We start from the raw sequence: 25,441 nt of genomic DNA on the forward strand, positions 1-25,441 counted from the left end.
CTGTCCTTAATGCTCTCTAATCCAGGTTCACCAATGGTTCACTATCTGGAGTCATCTCATTGTTCAAGCACCAACAGTTCCGGTCTCTGAAAAAATCCCCAGCATTTGAAATCAGATACATGGGTTTATTCAACAGTATCCAGTACATCTTCTAATGCACTTCATGGAGGCTCTTGGTGCCCTGAGGTCTCCGGGGAGGAAGGGGGCTGAGAGGACAGGGCTTGGGAGTTTCTGCTTTACTGTAACAAGTGACTGCTTTGCTGGGTTTATGCGTGACTTTCTGTGGATGATGTTGTTTGGTGGTGGTGGCGGGAGATTTCAGCTGTAACAGAAAGGGTGATGAGCACCGATGTAATCCTAATCCTTATCCAATGCATTAAGCCTCTCCATGATTTCCATACCACGCAATCAGCTACTTGCTTCTTGAATACCCCGTGATGTGCTGCTCACTGGCCATAAAGGCAGCTCCAGGAGTGAGACCTGGAGCTTGTTAGAGATACAGACTTTCAGGCCCCACCCTGGATGGGCCAAATCAGAATGTGTGTTTTAACAAGACTACCTGGTGGTTCATGCACAAGTTCGAGTTTGAACATGGCTCTCAATCTTGGCTGCACCTGGGGAGTCCTGAAAAATTCCAATGTGTGGATCCCACCCTCAGCTTCTGACTTAAGACTGGCCTGCGGTGCTGCCTGGGCATCAGAGTTTCAGAAGCTCCCACGTAGTTCTCCTTGCATTGTCATCGAGCCTCCTGCTGCTGGCAACTGCAGACGGATGCAGTTCCTCCTTCAACCGAGAACCTGTGGCCTGTAGCTTTCCTTACTTCATCCTAGGTCATGGGCAACAAGCTACATCTGCCTCCGGGGACGAGGACCGTTTGCAGGACGCAAACTTGAGGTGACCAGGAGCACGCCTGTCCCCAGGGCCCTCTTTGCATCTCAGACTTGTGGGGCCACTCCTCATTGGCCAGGGTTTGAGTAGCCCTCCTCCTGCCCTTCCTCCAGCGGCCCTCAGGCTATTTCTTAGAACACAGTGCTGGCCACCTGCCTTTTTACTTTCTTTCAAAAAATTGTCTTCTTTGCAGATAAATGTGGTTTCTTTGTAGTAAAAGAAAGAAAAATTCATGTATTTAGCTTCTAGACATTAGACCAAATCCCAAAGCCCTTGCAGTCCTCTTGCAGGCAAATGGAAATTACAATCTACTGATTCAAGCATTTATTCTGCACCTACTCTATGCCTGGCCCTGTGTGAAGAGTCCAAGCCTCTGGTCTCATCACCAGGAGCTCAGTCTGCAGGGGACACGGCGAAGTACCAAAGAATGTGACAGACAGTGGTTACCACCTCAAGTGGAGACACTGAGAAAGGCATCAGAGGCCTTTACAAATATATATGAAATACAGAAAATGTATTCATATGTAAACAGTTTAAAAAATGACCCTGAATATAGTAGGCATTTTGTTACTAAGTGCGTGGAGAGTGATGGGAGTTCAGAAGTAAGACTCTCAACCAAGCCGATCGGGGATGCTCCCTGAGGAGGTGTGCTTGGCCAGGCCCTGATCTGCAGGAGGTGGGCAGCTCAGGGAGGGAAAAACAGAAAGTGCAAAGGCACCAATGGAGGATCTGGGCACGATGCGGTGCTGCACTGTGATCTGGACTGAATGCAACGCAGCTGTGCAAGGGCATACCAGGAGACTTGGTCAGAAAGGTAAACAGAGGCTAAATCATGAAGGGCATTTTATGACAAGCTGGAGAGTTTATAATGTATTCTGAAGTTGATGGAAAAGCATGAAATGGTTTTAAACAGGGAGCGACATAATCAGATGCTTGTGCTCTGGCCATGGCAGGGCTTCGATGGAGGCTGGCCAGGCTAGAGGCACCAGCCTTTGGGATGCTGTGCATGGATCCAGGCTGGAAGTGACAATGGCCTGATCTAGAGCCATGGCAGGACAGGGAGGAGGGGAAGGTTCTAAGTGGTGCTGTGGCTGGGGGGAAGATCTGGTGGGCTTGGCTGCCAAGGGGGCAATTTAGCTGGATTTCTGGCCAGTGTGAATGGGGGCGAGTGAGGCCAACTGTTGCTGGCATGGGGACCATGGAGGAGGGGCAGGCTTGTTGGGGAGGTCAGCAAGTTGATGTTTGGCCATGCTGGCCTTCAGATAGGCAGTTGGACGTCTGGATCTGGCTGGAGCTAGGACAAAAGGCCCAGATGGAGATTAGATTTGGAGCCCTGAGGTGTCTCCAAACACTGAGAAGATGAGAGAATGTGGGGAGAGAGGAGGGTGGGGGTGAGCCCAGGGCAGGAGGGAAGAAGAATGGCCATGGGTGGGAAGTGGGGAGGAGAGGGAGAGTACAGGGGCTGGAGGAGCCTGTCTGGTGTGAGGTAGGGAGATGGTGTTGGGAGAGCAGAAGATGAGGACTGGAACTTGCTCTGTGGTTTTGGAAATAGGAGATCAAGAGCAGATTTAGTTTTTGTGGGGTGGTCAGCAAAGGCTAGCACAGGTGGGGTGACCGATGGGGAGTGAGGAAGGGGGGCAGTAGGTGGAGACTCCATTCCTAAACTGTTAGGTCATGAAAGGGAGGAGAGGGCAGGGAAGGAAAGGCAAAGGAAGACATCTGTGTGTTTGACAGGGTAGGGGATGATGAAGCCCCCAAGTCTCCTGCCCCACTTGTGGCCAGTATGCCCTGGGTCACAGTCAAGTGAGTACATGTCCTTCTTCCTGTTCTTCAGAGAAGGGCTAGGATCAAATCTCCATCAACTGCATCTGGTCATAAACTCAGGGCAGAAATGTGCTTTGACCACTCAAGGCAGATGCTCAAGTGAATTCATTTAATTGGGGTCACAGAATTCCTATCCCGGAACAGTATTACCTCCTGGAAGTAGTCGCCCAGCTCCTACCAGTGAACAAGACAGGAAATAAAGCACATTCCTTCTCCAATCACTGTCCAAACCATACAAGTCAGAATTTTGATGTGTTCTTCTCCAGGCTACTTTTCACATTTTATCTGCTTTATTGGGTGCTATGGTCCTTGGAGGCAGAGCCCAGCGGTGTTCCTCTTTAATCACCCTTGCAGAACTGGCACCAAGGAAATGCTTCATAGAAAGATATCATCTCAGGCTTGGAAGGACATCAGAATTCTCACCTGCTCCATCCCCACACCTAGCAAGCAGTCCTCCCCAGGGCATCCTCTACAAGAATGTGCCCAGCATCTGCTTGAGTGCATGTCCTGCAGGCACAGAACCTGGAAGCCTGAGCTTTTCCTACTTCTTCATTTTTAATCAATAGTTTTCTTGTTGCAAGCACTAGATATTCGTTGTGGATTTGAAAATATAGGCAAGCGTTAAAAGAAAAGCTTTAGGGGGCACCTAGGTGGCTCAGGCAGTGAAGTGTCTAACTCCTGGTTTTGGCTCAGGTCACGATCTCATGGGTTGTGAGATGGGGCTGGCGTGGGGGTCTGTGCTCAGTGAGGAGTCGGCTTGAGATTCTCTCCCTCTGCCCCTCCCCAATTCATGTGAGCACATGCTCTCTCTCCATCTAAAATAAATAAATCTTAAAAAAAGAAAATCTTTAGAAGTTCCTATGATCCCATGACCTCGAAATAAATTCTAATAAAATTGGCTAACGTCTTCCTACAATTATATGCACACTCACACTCATATTTGTATATACATAAGTGTATGTCACATTACTTCAAAAATAACACGGTGTCACAACCATCTTTTTATGTCAATAAATATATTTCTATAAAGTTTCTAATGGGTGTGATGATGCCCCATTTATGGAGGTACATGTGTATTTGGCCCATCTTCTAAGTGGGACATATGAGTTATTTACTATGGTTTGATATTTAGCTGGTACTGTAATTAATATCTTCCAATACATGCCCTTTGCTTGCATTCTTATTTCCCAAGGATTAAATTAAGTGTTTAATTTCTAGAATTAAATTTAAAGTGTTTTTAAAAGTTTGGTATATATTGTAACTCTTCAGAAAATGTCGGCCAGTTTGTACCACTCTGGCCTCTGGGCTTTTCCTTTTTCCAAGAGGGCAGAACTGGGCTTTGGTAAGTCTTCTATTCTTTGACAACATGAAAGCTTACTTTTAATATTCTTGATTCATTATAAATTGAAATTTTATAATTATGCTTTTCATCATTGTCATTTCTTCTTTTCCCAATGGACTGCTTGTATAATTTTGCATTGGGGTATTTATATGGTCCTTACTAATCTGTAAGAACTCTTTATGGCTTCTAGCTATCATATTGTACTTAGAATTGCCTTTTCAATACCAAATCATGAAAATATTCACCTATACTTTCTCTCAGTTTATTTATTTGATTATTTGCATTGTGACTATTCAGTCCATTAAGGATTTGGGTGAGTATTATGACAAAAGGCTCCACACCATTTTTTTTCTTCAATAACTTTCCTAGTACCACTATTAGATATTCCATCTTTTCCTTGCCGATTTGAATTTGCACTTATACCTTATATCAACTCACATATATCCTTGGCTCAATTCGGGGCTTCTGTTCTGTTTCCTTGATCTGTATTTCTTTCTGGTGCCAGCTCCACACTCTCTCAATTTTTGTGGCTTTGTAGTATATCTTTTATCCATGTAGTATATTTTTTTATCTCATACTATTTTACTCAACTCTCCAAAATAAGAGATCTCCAGACCGTCACATTTCTTAAGAAGAGGGTCAGAGGATAGTTTCAGTTATTTGTAGCCAGGCTTTCAGCTTTCCAGAACATATCATATGGAAAATGCACTGGCACATCCCTGCACAGGCTTTCATGATGTCCTGATTTTAGAATTTGTCATGGTCAGCTCTCTCAGACGACGGAGAACAAAAGAGGACGTGTTGCTAGGAATGGCTCCAGAGTTTAGAAATATTCTAACATGAGATACGTAAACAATGGACTCCAGCAGAAAGAAACTAAGCTCCCTTACCCACACCCCTCCTCCTTCCAGTCTGCACAGGGGCAGAATGGGAAAGGGTAGAGATGCGAAGATAAGAGTTCTACCTGAAATTGGTTTTTACATTAAAGAGAAAAGTAAACCCCGAATTACAAAGCTTCTGTAGACTTCCTAATGCTGAGAGAAGAGAATAAATCAGATGGCCCCTGGTTTGGCTGAGGACCTTACTGTGTTTGAGGACAAGAAACGATAGGCCAGAAGCTTAATTTGAGGTAGAGAGAAAAATGCTAAACCTGTCTCTGCAGAGGAGAATATCAAAAGTACAAGGAACAAGAAAGAGAAAGATAAGAGAGTAAGGATGGGGGGGGGGGCAGTGAACGAGAGAGCGAGCGTTCTTGAGCCCCACCATCAGAAGCAGGGACTTGTAAGAGGGCACCGCCAGCAAGAACTTGCCCATACTGAGAACTGCTCTAAAGACTGCAAAGAATAGTCGTAGGGGAGGGTAAATCTACAAAGTGCAATCCTGTCCTCTGATTTCTAGAATCACTCCTCTAATGCTCTGTAAGATAGGCCCAGCCAACAGCTCCATGTCAGCGGGGCTGCGAGGAACTGAAGAGTGGGGCCAAGGGGCTGCTCAGAGAGAGTGATGGCTGCACAGTTCCCACGGGGGGTGAAGGCTGTTGCTCGGAGGCGGGGGGGTGGGGGGGGGTGTACTCTGTCTCAGGAGGCAGGGAGGCTGGGAGGGTGTCCCTGAGTCTGCACTCTGTCCCCTGGTCGGTCTTCTCAGTCTGGCAGATGATATCAAATCAGGTAGATATCCCTGGAATCCCCGTGGGGATGCTGGAAACCGCAGCCAAGCCGTGCGGCCCAGATGTTGACGTCCGAGCAGACACCCACCGCCAGGTGGCGCCAAACTGCAACCGGCGCCCGGGCCAGTCCGCACTTCGTTTAGGTCCCGGGCATTTCCCAGTAACACCGCGCTAAAGCAGCAGGCGTTTGATGTGCTTGCAGTCCTTGCACGCTGCGCACCTCATCCCCCAGCCCCTTCCCATGTCATGATTCCATTTTCCAGTATGTACCTTGGTCCAGTGTGTACCAATGTAGCATGAGCTTTGCAAGCCTCCTTGGTTGATGACAACCCCATTGAGAACAAGACTGCATTGTGCCTGTGACGTGTGTTTTCCTATCAGTGAGCACGGATACATGTTTTGCTGGTATTACTCACCTACTCTCAACCCCTCCAGGTAGTTAACTCTACTGTGCTATGCTCTGCTTGAGGCTGGCTGTCACTGTGGAACACTCCTTGCTGGATGAGTCGCTGGGGACAGATCTGGGATGAGCCTCTGCCCTGGCTGCCGAGCCTGTAATAAATGCTGAGTGAGGAGCACTCACTGGTACTTTATCATGCTGTTGAGCGTTGAAAATACAGCTATTTATTTATTTATTTTTCTGTGGGACATTGTTAAAAACTGCTTCAGTTGGTGCCAACCCGTATCAGTCAACATTTCCTGATATAAGTGAGTTGCACCATAAATGTGGGTGTTGGTTGGTTTTTACCCTCCCTCCAGTCTGTGGGATCTGAAGAACACTTAAAATAATCAAAACAATCCTAATCATAAAAGCCTTCTCCCCACCCTCCAGACTAAGTTCCCAGACTCATAGCCCTGGAGCTGAGCGCCCTCCCCTCTTGCAGTGCCTGCAATGTAGTTCCTCTTGACAGGGCAAATCTCAGCAACAACACCTCCTAACAAATGGCCAGTTAGTGGCCATTTTCCTTGTCTTTGGGCGAAATCTTCTGATGAAACCTAGCATCAATCGTGGTACCATGTAAACAGCTATTGGCTTGTAAAAGAAGAAGTTTCACATTTTCAGTGTGCATTAGTTTCATTGTAAAGGTATTTCTGCAAAGTGGATTTGACTTCATGTCATTACCTCTGGGGCTCAGGGTGAGAGACAGATATTGCTAACCGCATTTTAAATTGAAAAATTAAGGTACCAGGAAAGTAATTGCCTCGTTCAAGTCGCTCAGGGTTGAAGTGGGAATAGAAAACAGATCTGTCCTTCTCCCATTTCAAAACTTTGCGGTTTTGTTTTTGTTTTTGTTTTTTTTTTCTTTCTGCTCAGATGAGCTCAGAAGAATGGATAAATGTCACTCTGAGCAGAAAACCACAGTTTTCTAAAAACGAACGACACATACATCAAGCACAAAAATTATCCACAGTGATTCATAATGGCAGGTAATTAATTTATTGAAAAATAGCGGGGGATCCCTGGGTGGCTCTGCGGTTTAGCGCCGCCTTTGCCAGTCCCCCGTCGGGCTCCCTGCATGATGCCTGCTTCTCCCTCTGCCTGTGTCTCTGCCTCTCTCTCCCTCTCTGTGTGTCTCTCATGAATAAATAAAGAAAATCTTAAAAAAGAAAGAAAGAAAAATAGCATAGCTTAAAACATCAGACCCAGCATTTGGTTTTGTCTACGGGGTGACTTAGAATGTGGTCAAACCCTGCTTTCCAGTTTACCTCTGAATTCGTTCTTGCATTTCCACTGCCTTTTCCTGCCTTGAACCCTGAGCCAAAAGAGTCTCCCAGTTGGCTGAAATATGTGGGAAAGGCAAACACCCTACTTTTTATTTCTCAACTGAAAGTTTCTTAGGACAGACAATAGACCATTCCACTGTGAGCCGGGCAGGCCGTCAGTTTTGAGTTTCCATTAACAAATTGAGCAATGCAATTTATGGGTCTCACAAGAAATAGTCAAGGAGACTACATTAATCAATTTGAAGTCTGCTGTGAGTCGTATGTGAGAAGACAAATATTTTTAACGCAGAGTATTGATAGATTTTCATGCCTCTCCAAGCTGGCCAAAGAGAATCTAGCAATTTCTGCACCATCTTTTATGTAGTCTTTTCCTCTTACAAAAAAAGGGCTCTTTATTGCTGCCATAAAAGCTAAGCTGATCTGTCCAATAGAAACAGAAAGTCTTATGGACTGGATGTGGGAAGGAGGCTCCGGCTGGGGAGGGCATAGGGTGGGGACAGCAATGGGGTATGAGAGCAGGTGGTAAGAAAAGACAAAGAATTTTTTATAATTATTGCTGTGGACGACCGTTTTGGCTACTTCTTAATAGAGTTCCTACTTTTATTACTTTTACTTATTAAACGAGGCTTCCTAAGCTTGACTCTGCCTAACTCCTGGATCATGCCAATTTTGGCTTTATAAGGGTTGTGTGTATATTGTTAACAAAGTCACCTGTTCAGGTAGGAGGCCAGCCCTGTGTTGAGGCAGTACCTTCAGTTATGGGGGAGGAACGTGTGAAAAAAGGAGCTGTGTACTTGCTGCTGGGTCCCATTTATTCAACCATCTTAGTGTTAATGAACTCCCTACTTTGTGCTGGAATCTAGGGGTATAGTGGTGAATGAAACAGACATGGTCTCTGCCCACGAGAAGCTTAAAGTATAGTGTGGAAGACAAATTGTAAACAAACATATGAACACATAAATATAAAACCATCAATGTGTTGAGTGATTAAAGGAACCTATGGGGAGGACGATGGAGAATACCAGGCACTCACACTCAAAGGACTCTCTGATGAGGTGACCCGAAGGGTGAGGCAAGCACATGGGGTGCAGGATGGAGGGCCCACGCAGAGACAAGAGCAGACACAAGACCCCATGCTCCAGGGCGGCCTGGGTGGCTCAGCGGTTTAGCACCTGCCTTTGGCCCAGGGTGTGATCCTGGAGACCCCGGATCGAGTCCCATGTCGGGCTTCCTGCATGGAGCCTGCTTCTCCCTCTGCCTGTGTCTCTGCCTCTCTCTCTTTCTCTCTCTCTCTGTGTCTTTCATGAATGGATAAATAAAATCTTAAAAAAAAAAAAAGAAAAGACCCCGAGCTCCACATGAGCTGGGCATGCTGGAGGAGCCGAAAGACGGCTTCTGCAGCTGGAATGAAAGGGACCAAGGGCTGTGAGACTGGGGCAGGGCCGAGGTGTATCACTGAAGGGGTTAAGCAGGATGGGATGTGATCCAGCTTTAATTTGCAAGGGGCGGGGGGGCAGTGCTCACCCAGTGGTGAGGGCTGGGGAATGTGAAGCCTGTCAGGCAGGACTTGGGCTGGAAAAGCAAGTAAGAGTTGATGCTGCAGGCTTGAAGCAGAATTGCTCCCTCTCCAGCAAACCTCGGCTTTTGCTCTGAAGGCCTGCACCTGGCGGTTGAAGCTCACCCACATCATGGGGATAATCTGCTTTTCTGAAAGCCTTCTCGTTGTACGTGTTCATCACATCTTCAAGAACACCTTTCCAGCAACGTCTAAACTAGTGATTGATTAGTAGCCCGGCCAGCTGACACATACAACCAGCCGTCAGGAGGCACAGCTTGGATGGAGAGAGCCAGGCCCAGGGGGGCTGCGGTCTGGAAACAGAAGAGTGGGAGACCTGGCAGGGAGGGGAGAGGGGCAGGGGGCGGGGGGTGTCCCCAGGCACAGCCTCCAGCCCAATCCCACAGCCCCAGACATTCATTGTGTTTGGGAAGGAAAGAGGCTTAGGAGAGATGGCATTTTGGTTAAAATGGTATTCCAACCTGTGATCCTCCTGGTTGAAGGGGCCTGGGTGGAACATGGCATGAGGAGTGCATGTGTAACTAAATAGTCCCTTACAGTACTTACAGGGGCAGATAGTTCCCTATTACAGATGGGCCTCCAGATAATAATAATAATAATAATAATAATAATAATAATAATAACAACAACAACAACAATAATAGCAACTCTAACCTCAACTCTAACCCCCGGACATGGAGACAGTGTTTGCCGGGCACTGTTCTAAATACTTCATGCATATTGCCCCATTCATAACTCCCAACAGTAATCTTTGTTTTACAGATAATAACACTGAGGCACAAAGATCGCAAAGCACTTATGTGCCATGGCACTTGGAACAACCCCGGGACACCATTCACAGAGACAGTTGTGTGAATAGCACCCCCTGGCATTGTGCAGTGCAGCTCACTCTGACAGAGTTTAAGGAACTGGCCCAGGAGCTCTATGTCGTAGAGATCAGCGTTGCCTTGGGTGAAAGGATGGAGCCATTCTCACCACGTAATATCAAGGGCACATGCTATCAACATGGCTTATTGCTGTTGATGCTGCCTTGGGGTCACCTAGGGCAGCATTTGTCAGGTTCATCCACCCTACAGCTACTGCCCTGCCCCCTTCCACACTGTACTCTCAGGAAGAAAGTCACTATGTATAGCCCACACTTAAGGAGTAGGGAGTTATGCTTCCACCCTTGACAGTGGAGTCGCTACATAAATTATTTGGATTTTTTTTCTGCACTGGGTAATATCAGACAAATATTTGTTTATTCTTTCATGTTTACTTATTTATTCAATCATTTTGGACCAATCCAATATGGACCCACGTATATGTATTATATATTTTGAGTTATAATCCAATACTACTTTATTTAAAAATTTTTTTTACTAATTGCTCCAGCTTCAGCCATTGGGAGCTCTTCTGATTGACCCCATAGCTCTTGACTTCCAACATTGTGTGTGTGTGTGTGTGTGTTGGTTCCTTTTGTTGGAGAACAAAATTAGAAACTGAGATCTGGGTACTGGGTGATACAAAGCTTTCTTGCTTTTTCCAAGTACAATATTTATTATGTCATTTTCTCCCCCAACCTCTTATCTTCTTGCTCCCCAACCAATCCCCTGTTAAGTGGGGTTTGGTTCCAACTCTACATAAAACTAAGGAACTGCCCTCCAAAGATCATGCAACAGATCTCAAACTAGACCCTAAATCTCATGACTGAGTCTCAAGTTTTTTCCAATCATGCCTGTGCTCTGCACACTGGTGCTCCTCTGTGCGTTGGAGAAGTTTCATGGGTTCCAGACTTTCTGCTTATTTCATCTTCCCTAGCTTTATGGCTATTCTGCATGTGAGAAGCTGAGACACAGAGAGGCAGCTCCTGCATAGCTGGGCATCTGGGGAGTAGTGGGGGTGGGGGTGGGGGACTAGTGAGCTGTGGACCTGGGTCTTCTGATGCTGCGGGCCACAAGCTACTGGCCACAGGTCAAGTCAGGTTGCCACCTGTTTTCATAGGGTTCGTGATGGAAAAGTCATTTTTACATTTACAAATGGTTAAAAACATCAAATAATTATTTCATGTCATGTGTAAATTATATGAAATTCAAATTTCAGAGACCATAAATAACATTTTCTTGGAACACCGCCATGCCCATTCCTTTGAGTATGTCAGCAACTGTTTTTTTGCAGTGGCCAAGGGGAAGAGTTGTGGCAGAGACCTCAGGTTCTGCAAAGCCTGAAATATTTACTACTTGGCCTCTTAAAATCTGCCGACCTCCCCCCCCCAAAAAAGAAAAATCTGCCGACCCCTTCTTTGTTGTACTGCGAAGAAAAGGGGCTGAGTTACAACCATCGCAGAGGAAAGCAGTACAGGCCAGCGCTGTGCCTTGGTCTTGTTTATGCTGCTGGGATGCTCTCCCTTGTGGCACCAACCCTAACCCTACCCTTCTCCTCGGTCCATCTCCTCCTGCTGGGAGCTTCTCTGGTCTTTGTAACCCCTCCCATTCCTCCTATCTCCCACACCACCTACCAATGACTTAGTTTTTGATTATTTGATGTCTTGTATGGTTCCTTTCATGCACGTGAGCTTTATCTTCCAAGTTATCTGCAAGCCCCTGAAAGCAGGAACAGTATCTTTCTTCTTCCCTCCCTAAATTACCAGCTCGGATCATTGATAAGAATGACCTCCTTATTCAGGCTTCCAGCTGCCTACCAGATTAAGCATGAACTTCTTAGCAGGATGCTTAGAGCTCTTTGCAACATGATCTGCAACCCCCATTCTTACTCATTAACCAGCGTCCAGATTAGTGCTTGGAACCTAGTGCATGCTCAGGAAATGTTCCCTCCTGCTCTCACCCACCTTGTTTTCTCTTACGCTCTTCCCACATTGGAAAAAAATTGAGAACAGACCTCTGGCTTTGGAAATGATGAGGTCACTCAAGAACAATTTGTGTCAGGATGGGGACAATGGCAGGAACAAGGGAATATGCCAGTGAAAAACACAGCTGCAGCAAGTATCGCATAGATGTTTGTGTGCTGGGAGGAGGGTGTTCTGCAGCAGCCAAGAGGCCAATGTTTAGTCTTGAGGGGAGCACTGCATAGATTTGTGAGTGAAGACAAGGAGTCCATTGTAATATGAGGAGGGGGTTAGCTAGGGATTGCTCAGAAGGAGCTGGACGATGGCTCAGGTGTAGAGGAGGAGAGAGGGAAGGGAGGAAGGAAGGGTCTAGTTCTGTCTTCTTCATGGGTTGACATGAGTCATCTGCTGAGTCAAAGATGCAAGGAAGGATTAGAGACCTGAGGGAATCAGCCATGGGAAGGCAGCTCATGACTTTAATAATGGAAGTGGTGGAAGGTTGCCGGTAGGATGAATGAATACAGCCACACATGAATGTATATGGTCACACTTAGCTTGGTTTCCTGACTTTCATTAGCATTTATGGGAGTTCCCAGATGTGTGAGGGGAGAAAATGTAAGAATATGAGGTCAGAATGCTGAGGCTGGGGATAGGCCATGGAGGCTGGGAAACGTTGGGAGCAATGCCTTGGTGAACACGTTTTTTGAGCTACTCTTGATTTAGCACCAACTGCAGGTCAACGGGTTAGCATGTGTTACCTTGTTCAATGCTCACACCAATTCTGTTAAGGTGGGGTTTGATCGGTTTGATTTTGCAATTAAATTTGACATTGACTGATGTCATAGTATTAATGTGTGGTGTGAGCTAGGATTTTAATCAATCTTTTTCTCTTTTTCCAGTCTATCATTCTGCCTTCACACTGTGGAAATGTGGTCCCAAGAGGCCCCAGGCTACCACAGATTAGGGGAGTAAGTGAAGCCTTGAAAGGTTGAGACCCTTTAGCATGCTCATTTCTATCCCATCCTCATGTCCTTCCTCACTGTGATGCCATTCACGTAACCCCTCTTGGCTGGCCCTGTCACAAGGGTGGTGCTTGTGTTCTGCTGAATCTGTTGGTGAAAAGCAGAACCCTGAGGGTACCACTGTCCACATGGGGGAACCACGAGGAAATGGGTGGAAGAGGCCACCCCTTGTTTTCCTCTCTCTCCAGTTCCAGAATATCAGGACGGGATGGGGACTAGCAAGGGTCCAACCTCAAAACCTCTTTGCTTTTCATTATGACTCTCCAACAAGACCCTTGCTATGGACTGAATGTTCATGTCCCTCAAATTCACAAGTTAAAACTATGTAAATCTTAATTTAAGTCCAGTTTAGGGACGTCGTACAAATTCCTCCCCAGAGACAGATACGCCAGTGACCTTTGCCGCAGTTTGAAAGAAAATGGGTGTCTGTGGTACATAAAGGTGTCTCCGGGGACAGCTAGCTGGCTAGCTGCAAGAGACCCCCAAAGGGCATTCGCCTTGGTGAGCTCTCTCTAGTGCAGGGGCTGGCCCCAGGCTTTGGGCTCCAGGACCCTCATTTGTCAGCATGCATAGCCTCAGAGGCACGGACATGCCAACCATGTTCTCAGGAATCTGATTTGTAAGCCATTTTCTGGAAGAAATATGGTGCTAGGCAGACTGGATGCTAGTGCTGCCAAATCAACAGGCTGCAGATCACGTAATCAGATGGGGCACGGGGATGCTCGCTGGCATCAGACTCTGGGAGGCTGAAAGGCAGGTGTACCCCCCTCTACAGTGAGGATGTGTCCGGGGCATGGACTTGCCTGCCATGAGGGGACACCCGCAGCGTGCCTATAAGAGCCTGGCACACTGCTGGTGCCCTGAAGATGGCTTAGCAAGGTGAGGTCAACCTCAGGACACTTTTGTCCAAGTCCTCAAGACTGTGGTTCACAGACTTCTACATTTCAGGGAAAAAGTTTAAACAAAACTTGGGGACTGATGTAGGTTTTTTTCCCCCACTCTCTTATTGTATCAGATAAGGACATTATAAATACTAACCTAGGGTAAGCTAACCTAAGCTAAACCAAAGGAAACTAAGCTAGGCTAGTGACTACTGTCAACATTACTATATTCAGGAAATTATATTTTAAAAACAGAAAGAAGTAAGGGCACAATTTCAGCATAGAAGGCAGACCTTTAAATAAAAAAAAAAACCCTCATGACATTAAAAGAGAAAACTTCACTAGGTGCTGGCATTCAGACAGGGTGTCTGGAAACCACTGAGAATCTGGCATTGTTCAAGGGCTGTTATTCTGTATCCCTGCCTACAGTCACCATCCCGATGAACTACTGCCCTTGTATTTCTTTTCCACTTCCTGGCTCCCGAGGGACTGCAGTGCCACCCTGCTCCCAGATGACCTTGACCGGCCGTTGAGGTGTTCCCGGCTTACATACACAAGCAGCTCCTGCGTCCCCTGTGTGTGGAAGCTCCCAGGGAATGTCTCAGAGGGTGATTTTATTTCTGAGAGGAAGAAAAGGAGGGGTGAGAGGGGTAGTGACTGGCTGACATTGGTCACCAGGCCTGGTGGATGCATCCTCTGTCTGACCACCGCCGAGGGGGTGTGTGTGATGGGGGGGGGGGTGGCAACTGGCGTGAGCTCAGTTACTAAAGGGGACGAAGGCCAAAGAGAGAAAGAAACAAGAAGAACTGAAGGATGGGGGCATGGTGGGTGCTCACAGGTGAGGGTGCTCCAGGGGCTGTCCTTGCCCAGGGTCAGGTGAATGCCCATGGAACTAGTCTGGAAGGAGGGAGATGGTAGCCTTTGGGGAGGGTGGGCTGACAGGAGACCACTCTCGGGGGAAGTAGGAGGACAGAGAAGGGAATCCCCCTGCCACTTCCTGAGACACTCTTCTGGTTATTTAATGGGATTCTGGGCAGATTCCCTTTTCAAAGCCTCATATAGGTCGAAGAGACAAAGGCCAAGTAAAGCAAGGCTCCCAAACCCACCTGAAGGACTGTTCCTGCCAGGCTGGGTGAGACAATAGCAGAATAGTTTTTTTTCCGGCCCAGCTGGGAAGCCCTTTCCTACCCAAGGTTTTTCAACTGCATGCAACACCACAGTCCCTGAGGTAAATAAAGGACACCTGCTGTGGCCTCTCTCATTCCTCTGAGTGCAGACTAGTTTCATATTGAGATGCAGACACCTTTGAGAGGGGTGACTCATTAAACCATTACAGCTGGAAACAGCATTCTACACAGCTGACCACTCCCTCCTTTTGAAATAACTCTCTCCTTTCTCAGGGAAATGCAAATTAAAACCACAACAAGATAGCTCCTCACATTTACGAGAGAGGCAAAACTAAAAATGTCTGACAACTTGAAGTGTTAGCAAGGACATGGAACAATAGGAACTCTTATTCACTGCTGGTAGGTATATACACTGATACACTCACTTTAGAAAACAATTATTTTATGGACATTATCTTACAAAGTTGAACATGTACAAACCCAAGTTAATTTCACTTAAAGATATGTGTTCTATGTGATGAGATGAGCACTGGGTGTTATACTATATGTTGGCAAATTGAATTAAAAAAAAGAAAAGGATATGTGCCCTAGAGAAAATCTTCTGCTTGGAACTCAGAAATCATACATAAAAAGGTTTACAGCAGCAAAAAATGAGTAACCATCCAAGTGATGACAAGTAAGAGAATGGATAAATAAATTACGGAGTACTTACCCATGGCATAATATGCAACATTTAAAAATACTGAACCACAGCTACAAGCAATGATAGATGAATCTCAGAAACAAAATGTTAAGCAAAAATTTTAAACTAATCATGAAAACCACATGAAGTAGGACACCATTTCTATAAAGGTGAAAATCAAGCAAAACTAAGCAGACTACTGTTCAGGAATGCAGTACTGTTCAGGAATGGACCACCCATGAGAGGGAAGCAGAAAGGGTTTCTGTGGCTTAATAATGTTCTAGTTCATAAGACAAGTGCTAGATTCTCATGTTCAAATTATTATGTCCTATTATTTCTATGTGTGTTATATACATTCATTTATAAAAACAAAAAAAATATATAATAAATGTTCTAGAAAAATAAAAAGGTAGAAATAAATCAAAATATGTCAACGACCATGATAAATGTAAAGAGATGGAGTTTGCTGGTTAAAAGGCTGGGATGGTAGAATTATATTTTAAAAACAACAACAACAACGAATGCAGCTAAATGCTCTTTGTAAAAGGTATACATAAAACATAGGACACAGAAAAATTGAAAGTAAAAGGACAGAAGAAAACATTCCAAGTAAGAGGCACTATGTTAACATCAGACAAACAGACATAAGGCATGCATTAGGAATATCTAATATCCTAATGTCCAAAGTTAGGAATCAAGAGAGTCTCTATAGAACTACACCGAGAGCGATAACTTATTTGAATCTGTACAACACAGCTTCACTATGTTATACTATGCATATAAAACGAAACAAAAATAATTACCAGGAGAAAAGGATAAATGCACAACCATGGTGGGCAGGAGGTTTTAACCCAGCAAGTGAGTGGCAGATGCAGATTTGTGCTTGGATCTGCTTCTGCTATTCTGTCCCTCCTAATTTCCTATGTGACCTTGAACAAGTCTCTCTTCCTCTTGCTACACCTCAGTTTCTCATATCTGACTAGACCATATGGGTAGGATTCCATGAACTCTCCGTACTCTCCATACTCCCTTGCCGGGCAGTATCTGGGAAAAGACCCTGTCACATGACAAATACTTTTGACCCCAGTGGCAGCTGGTGCTTTTTGCTCATTAGGTCTCAGGAGAATCTATCACCTGCTGTTTTCCCTGACTGTTTCACCTCCCAAATCCCCTCTACCCCCATCCCAGGCAGCTTTTCACATACAGAAGTTCATAAAGCTCTTTGTCAGCTGAAGGGCTAATGGGAGTAAAAGCACAACCCGGTCGATCCAGCTTCTGGGAGCTCCATGTCTGGTTTGCTTCTTGAAGTCAATTAGGAGGTGATAGAGTGAGGAAGGCCATCCAAGCTGATTCTGCTGCAGGGCTGGCATTAATACAGAGCAAATGCCCTTCCAAACATGGAAGAGGCCATCTGTGAAATCTGGCAGTCCAGCCTCCTTAAGTAGCAATTCCAAGTGCAGCATAAAGGGACCAACAGGGCATGGCTAATGTGGTCATAGGGACTGGCTTTGCTGGCCTTGATGATCCCTGGTACAACACTGAACTACCTGTGGCTTGTCTTTGTAGGTTTTCCTCATCTCTACAGTAAGATGGGGGCCAGGTTCTTACCTCTGTGGCCTCTGTGCTCATAGATCTGGCAACTGTAAGTCGTGGAGAGGTAACTATTTTGTTAATTGACTATTTTCCTCAGTCGGAAGAAGGGAGGGAACTAGCATATACCAGATGCCTGTAAGATTCTAGATGCTTTGTACAAGTAATTTCACAAGGTACTCAACACACACCATTATTACTTTAATTTTACTAATGGATTGAGACTCTGGGAGGGAAGACTTTGGACAGTAGTACTAACAGGATTCAAAGTTGGGTCTTTTGATAACAGAGTCTGGGTTTTTTCTGCCAACCAACCTACAGTGACTGGGACATCTCCCCTAAGAGGTCAGATGGTTCTGCTATGAATTTTCCTTCCTATAAGATGGAACTCTTCCAAATAGGGCAAGAAGGAAGAAGAGATTGTTGGTAAATGGCTGACACGGCACTGCAAAAATCCACAAATATCTGATGATTGACATGGCAACAATATAAATACACAAACATCCTGGCAAGGGGTCTTAGAAGATCATTCCCAGATAGAGCCCTGTAGTCAACAGGTGAGCACGTGCATTCATTCCTTCACCCATTTACCACTTTCTGAGCATTTACTGTGAAACAGGTCTGGGAAGCTAAGAGTATCACGATGAGCAAACACAGACCCAGTCCTTGGTCTCTTTGTTCTGTTAAATTCTCAGCGGTTTGAGTCTACTGAGAATTCAGACGATTCATGGAGGGAACAGTGGCTCAGAGCTGTCAAGTTGTGATGATCATGAATACCAAACTCAATAATTAAATTAGGTACTAAATTCAGCGCTAAATTCAGTGTCCCTGTCCAGATTCCATTTGGATTTTCAGATATCGTCTCATTTGAGTTGGGAGTAATGGATATTGCATGAATTTGCAAGTTGTATGACCTTGAGTGATTTTCTAAACTTGCTGAATCCCAGTTTACGTATCTAGAAAGTGGGGATTATGTTATTGTTCTCCTCACAGGAGTTTCTGAGAGGCAAATGAGATTGCTTATTTACAGTGCCTACCATAGTAACTGGCCTATGTCAGAGCTTGACAAAAACCTAGTATTATTTAAAATAGTAAGAATTTAATTTCTGTTAGTTCCTCCTTGCATCTGTTTTATTATTTCTCCTTTTTATTAAGATCCTCTTCTATGCAAAATATCCAATGGCATCTTAGTTTGCTTTCTCATGTTCCACCTCAACCTGCTCCAATGGCACCATCCATTACCACTTCCAGCATGGTGGAGTAGCACAGAGATGTAACCAGTGTCCTGGTAGGGACGCATTCAGGGGGAACTAAAGATCTTCTTTGGGCATCAAGAAAGCAAATTGTATCTCATTTGCTCCCTTTCTGATAATCATGCTGTGTGCAAAATGCTTAGCACCATGACTTGCCATCTTGTAGATTTACCCCTCTGGGTAAGTGAGAGCTCTTTATCCCTAGTTCTTCTTCTCCTCTCACCATCTTTTTATCTATTTCATCATAAATCCTGAAAATTATCAGAAGTATAAGGGAAAAAATGTGACAAGAAAATTCTAAAGTTCACATGAAGTGAATACAGATGTTAAACCTTGTATCTACAAGCTCCCTGGCAAACCTATCAAAGCATCAAAATCCTCTGTGCCTGAGGCCTCTCCAGTGACAGAGAGCTCACTGAGTTAAAAGGCAGCCTATGCCATTGCTTCTCAGTAGTAATTATTCCTGAACTTGTCTTTACATGGAAGCCACATGGCATGTCTTCATATAACTTGCATTCATTTGTCCTAATTTTGCTCTCTGGAGTGACCCAAAGTCAGTCCCACACCTCCTCCATGTGATAGCTTTTTACTCTCTTTCTCCTGTACATCCCTTTTATCTCAACACAAGACCACTGCTGTAGTGTTGTCCATCATAGTCGGACATAGTTGTAATACATCTCCTTAACATGTCTGTATCTAGTCTCTCCCCTCTGAACTTTCTTTCCCATTTTTGCTACATTTCTCTCCCCCAAACTGGATTACTTTCTCCTGGTTAAAGTTGAAATGTTAAACTTGGCACTTGAGCCAGTGCTACCACCTCCTCTGTCCTTCCTGCCCTCCACTGCTGGTCCCCAGCTGTCCAACCTGCCTTTCTTGCCTCGTCTCTCACTGAGACTTTTCACCAGTGGTACCAGTAGTATCTCTAGACAACTAGAGTGGACAACTCATTGCTAAGAATGACTTGTGATTTTCTACTTCTTTGTTTTTACTTATTCCATATTCATTCTTTCTCTGGAATACTCCCCCCACTTCAGCCTCTATGCTCAAATGAGATTTATTTGTATTTCAGGAGAAGTCTAGACTGTGCTTCTAGACCTAATACATTTATGTCTCAGTATAGAGTAAATCATTTCCATCAATCCCCAGAGAGATTATTCTTCAGGGAGATGCCCCAGTTGTAGCAGTTTTCTGGAAGATTGATCCCATGGTGGTCTTTGGGTTGTCTAGAGGGAAGAAGACTGAAAGTGGAGAAACTGCTACATTTCCTAAGCAGATGTGTCATCTCAGTATAGAGTAAATCATTTCCATCAATCCCCAGAGAGATTATTCTTCAGGGAGATGCCCCAGTTGTAGCAGTTTTCTGGAAGATTGATCCCATGGTGGTCTTTGGGTTGTCTAGAGGGAAGAAGACTGAAAGTGGAGAAACTGCTACATTTCCTAAGCAGATGTGTCATCTCAGGCAGACTGCTACCATCACAAGGTGTAGAGAAGGTTGCCAGAAGCTGGGTTTGAAGTAATTAAGCTAATGCTGACAGTTCACAGCACAGAAGGAAGTAGTTACTCTCCTATCTTGCCAAAGATTGCTACATGTCTATTACTTACACTTCAGGATATTAAGATTGGGACAGAGATAATTCATACTGAAATTAGAAATCGAAATGCAATTAGAACTTCCTAATTAAGTTGTTATAAATATTTATAAGAGTATAATGCACATTTCAAATGGCTGGAACACTGAATGTCTCTTTGAATGTTCTGAGGGAGAAAAATGTAGTGCTCAGTCACTTCACCCTGGGAAAAAGGTTGGATCTCCCAAAAGCTGAATAGACACATGCATGAAAACACACTGCCATAAACACAACCATCATCTCTCCCCTTGAGCACCTGTCACCATTGGTATGCTCAGAAATAGCTATTCATTTGGACTTTGAATATTCATGATTTAGCATTGAGCCAGTTATGCCTATATTTTATAGTATTTCTACCTCAGAATTTTGGAAATATGTTTCATTATCCACCATACAAGAGCATTGTTAGGTGGCTCAGGAAGCCAATGTGGTGTCTAGAGCCATCAGTTGGTTTATGGAGGAAAACACTTTACCCTAGAGGACAGAAGATCAGAACTTCAATTCTATTTTGGCTATTTTGGTCACCAATTCTATGAGCTTGAATTAAGTGTTTTATCCTTTCATACTTCCAGACAGGCTAATAGAAGCATCTCTACCTTTGAGGCCTTGGAGGATATGTAGAAATAACCAATGTGAAGTATTTAGGAAAGTTCAAAAGAATGAAGCACCTGGATATTATTGTGTTAATGTAATTATTACTTAACCGAGGTGGCTGATGAATTAGTACACACAGAAGAAATACTTCCCTAACATGTAATACCTGAATGGGGAAAATTGGAGGAAGCAAGCCATGGGCAGGGGCTGGATGAGAAAAGGGGATGTGCCATGAGCATGGACGGATTAGTCAGGAGGAGTCAGGGAGGAATCATCTTCCCAAAGCCAAATGGGAAAGTGCCCAGATTCCAGGCCACTGGCAGGCTGCTTGAGAGAACAATGGCATGTCAATCAATGTCCCAGTCCCTCAGTCCATCACATCACAGGTGCTAGGAGGAATACAAAAGAAGCACCAAGCTTTCCCTGGGGGAAATTACAATTGATTGGAGAAACATTATGTACACTCAGGAAACAGAATAAGACTGGATAATAAATGATGTGAAATTGTGTAAAGGGAAAGCACATTAGTGCTGCCAGCCCCACCCTTCTACCTGGGTAAGAGGGACTCACTCTCCTGTGTCCTAGGCTTTAAGAGCTCCACTTAGGCCCTTGTATGAGCAGGCCACCCACAGACTGAGGATTCTATGAGGGGTCAAGGAGACAGACCCACAGGGGTGACCCCTTCACTCTTCATGTTTTTGTACTTAGGACCCTGGAACTCCCTAGAGCCTACTTCTAGGGCCTGTGTGGACCTCTTTGTTTGGGACAGTCTCTCCAAGAGTGGAAAATGCTGCTTTTGTTGCTTGTGGGGTGGCCAAGCAACAGCTGCTCATAAGGCCTAGATGTGGATAGAGCTTGGATACAGAGATCGGGGTGTCCCATGGGTAGAGGGCAGAGGCAGGGATGTGAAGGGAACTGGGCCAGGCAAAGAGCTAGAGGTTGAGTTGTCCTGTGAGGCCATGTTCCCACAAAGAACTCTAAGGAGTAAAAGGTTCAAACCTGGCCTCCAGGTCAATACTGAGGTATAATTTTTCAAGATAAGCAGACAGAATTTTTAATTAATGTTTTATTAGCTTGATTTATCACTTTTTAGTATTTAGACATGATACACAGGCTGTACTCTTGTTTTTGGCCTGCAAATGTTTGTTAGTGGCAGATATGAGGGCTACAGCAGTTTTGAGAAGGAAGAGACCAGCATTTCCTAAGCAGCTGCATCACCTCGGGCAGGCTGCTGCATCACAAGGGGCAGAGAAGATTACTGGAAGCTGGGGTTGAAGTAATTAAGCCGATGCCCGCAGATCACAGCATCGGAGGAAGTCACTACTCTCCAATCTTGCAAAAAAGGTTGTAACATGTCTATTACTTACACTTCAGGATACTAAGATTGAGAACAAGCTATTTCTTATTGGAATTAACTGCTAAGCATCTGGGAGGACTTCCTCTAGGATATGGGATTTGAATTTTGTCTTGAAGTATCTGTCAAGGTTGGGAAAGAATTTGAAGGCACCGAATGACTGAGGCAAGTCTTGGAGGTAATGAGGTGACCTGACTGGAATAGGTCATTGATGATTCCTTCCAGCCTGGACCATTCTCGCTACTCCTCCATGCAGCTAAATTCCTGACCTTTTCTTTATATCTTACCGAAGCCCCACCTCCTCCATGAAGCCTTCTGGGATTTTGTCATTCCATAGAATCACTTCTCTTTTCTGATCCCCCTGGAATACTTTATCTACACCATCAACAGGCACAACATTTTTTGAGAGAACATACTGTGTACATGGGTATTACTAGTTGGCACTACCCAGTTGAAGATTTAATTGGAACTAATAGTTTCAGCTTTTTCAGTTTTTGTCTCCCCAAAACTCAAACTTCTGGAGATCAAGAGCCCTTCAGTTAAACACAGAGTGATTTCAGAACTGGTCTGTGGCAAGTTCATTCTGACAGTTTTGTGTTGTTTGGGTTGAGGCGAGGACAAATGGAGAAAGAGGAACAGTTACTGGTGTTAGACTTTTTGATCAAAGTTGCTTCTTTTGGTACAGGAACTGGGAACATGTATCCCCCAAGGAATCTGAGGGCATAGCCCAAAGCTACGCATGTCAAGCTGAGACATTTATGTGAAGCCTCTTGTTTTATCTCAAAACTTCATGCAAATTTTATATTCTACTCCATGATACATTTTTGTATCAGTTAAAATAAAGTTTTAAATTATTTATCACTGAGTAAAACTGCCTCTCGTAAGATTCATCATGCCAATTTTAGAAAGTGTGAATTATTCTCAGGCCAAGCACAGCACTTGGCACACGGTGGACATCCAACAAATATTTGCTGAATGACTAAATGAACAAACCACACTGGGGAGTCTCATGTCCCTAGTCAGTGTCACTATATTCCCAGAAGGATTTAGGCCAAGTTTGGGCAGCTAAGAATTATATTGCTATTTCAATTGTCCACATGTGAGGGAAAGGGCCCAGTTGGAGTGTTGGAAACATAGGAGAAGGACAGAGATGAGAGATCCTTCAAAGGAAAAATAAGTAGGACCAACACACTGACTGCAAAAGGAAGCTAAAAAAAAAAAAAAAAAAAAAAAGGAAGGTAATCAGAAATGGAGAAGTTTCAAAAGGGAGGGGATGTTTAATTCAACTTTGTCGTTTGAGTTTGTGATGACCAAGGTGGATTCAGATACTCTTGGGACATCTTTTTCAGGCAGAAGGAATCATCAATTCAATATGCTACAGGTGGAGTTATTGTCTTTGTAAAGTATAAAATATGAAAATCTTCAATCTGATAGAAGAAACCATCACTATCTAGACTCATCCTGTCCAATATTGAGGTCTCTGGCCACATGGGACCAGTTGGAATTGAGCTATGCTGTAACGTGTAAAATACACACTGGATTTTGAGGCGTACATACACATACATACATATACCCACATTCAAAGAATGTAAAATAGCCCATCAATAATTTTTATATTGATTCTATGTTGAAATGGTAATACTATGGATACATTAGGTTTGATAAGATACACTATTAAAATTAATGTCACCTGTTTGTTTTCTTTTTTTTAAGATTTTATTTATTTATTCATGAGAGACAGAGAAAGAGAGAGGCAGAGACATAGGCAGAGGGAGAAGCAGGCTCCATGCAGGGAGCCCAACGTGGGACTCGATCCCGGGTCTCCAGGATCAGGCCCTGGGCTGAAGGCAGGTGCTAAAACGCTGAGCCACCAAGGCTGCCCTGTTTGTTTTACTTTAAAAATTATGGCCACTAGAAAATTTTAAAGGACATATGTGTCTTCCATTTAATGTTCACATCATATTTCTATTGGGCAGTGCTGGTCTGGATGGATGAAATAAGACAACTTGGTCATAGATCCAGGAAAAGAGATCCCAGTAGCTCTTCCCGAAGGACTACCAAGGACAAGCCTTTGCAAACCTCCCTCTGCAAAACAATGTTTATCTCTCTGGTGTATTTGGAAGACACTGTTAATAGATGGTTGCAGAGAATGATCATCATTTACCACACACATGTGATAGGGTTTACTGTTGAGAAAAGCCACAGAAGTGTAAATTTGAATCAAAACAAAAAAACCTTTGCCTAAAGAAGCCCCATCAGTCCCAACCAACTTCAAGCAGAAGTGTGTGATTAAACTTGCTTTTGTGTGAGTTATCACTTCCCCAGCTGTATCTCTAGGTTGTCACGGATTCGTCCACCTCTTGCCATTTTAAACAGTAAATAATTGGAACTTCTGCTCATCTCCTTGCGATTCCTTATCTTCCCTGCTGAGACTTGATTCTTTAACTAGTCTCATCTCCCTTGAGGATATTACTTAAACATCTGTCATAATTCTAGCAGGTTCAGGATTCAACTTGCCTAGTAGTTATTTGTGGTACTTTCATGTAGCAGAGCATGGAGGTACATAGAGACCTATAAGGAACTTGATGCCCAGTGGCAGGCACTCAGGAATGGCTTTTCGGATCCTTCTGAGGGAAACAATTCTGTGGTGGAATGAGCTTCTCTCATCTGGAGTTCTGCCTTGCATGGGTCCTTGCTTCTCTGCCTTGTAGTTTGGTCCTGTGGTGCGTGGCTCTAATCTACCTCTTTGGTGACAGGTGGGTAAAAACCCAAACTCTCAATGTGGCCAGCAATGGTTTGTCTGACATACTCCTTGCTGTAGCCACATCTCAGGCCATTCTTCCCACACACCACTCCAGTCACCCTGGCTGGCACTGCTTCTTGTCCCTGTCCTACTGCTTCCAGCCTTAGGGCCTGTCCTTAAAGAGCCCCTGGCTTGGAATGAAGCTCTCTTCCCTCTCTCTTCAGGCACTACCTCCTTCCCAAAACAGCCCCTCTGGGCATCTTTCTGGAAACCTTCAGTATTTTTATTTGCTCTCATGGAGGCCTGGGGTTGTCTTTTAAAATGCTCATCACAGTAGATGATCTATGGCTTATGTGGTTATGTGATTCTTTCATTTCTTTGCCACTGGATTTTAAGTACCTGGAGGAAGGGGATAATCTTTGTTTTGTTCACTGTTGTATCTTCAGGGTAGAGACTTAATATATATTTGTTGAATGAATTTATAAACATGTTTGTTCTGTTCTTCCCACAGACTGCCTGGAACAGCCCTGGTGGAAGTACTGACCATGAGGAGGGGATGCAGCAGTAGAGGGGCTGGGCGGGGGAAGGGTGGGGGTGGCGGTTGGAAGGACACCTGTCCCTTCCTTCTTCCTCAGGTGGAAAGGCCCGTGCTTTAGACTTAGTTGTCATGTGTGGCCAAATGGTGGGGTAGCTGGGTCAGTTCCAAGCAGGCACATGGAAAA

The 25,441-nt window shown here is 44.6% G+C and overlaps 1 protein-coding gene across 1 annotated transcript in view; it reads right to left on the bottom strand.

Annotated features, from left to right (window-relative positions):
* Positions 1-25,441, bottom strand: part of TACR1 (tachykinin receptor 1) — a 143,784-nt gene that overhangs the window by 11,503 nt on the left and 106,840 nt on the right. The gene's annotated exons all lie outside the window — the stretch shown is intronic.

The sequence above is a fragment of the Canis lupus genome, chromosome 12, assembly GCF_048164855.1.
Source record: "Canis lupus baileyi chromosome 12, mCanLup2.hap1, whole genome shotgun sequence".
Taxonomy (NCBI): domain Eukaryota; kingdom Metazoa; phylum Chordata; class Mammalia; order Carnivora; family Canidae; genus Canis; species Canis lupus.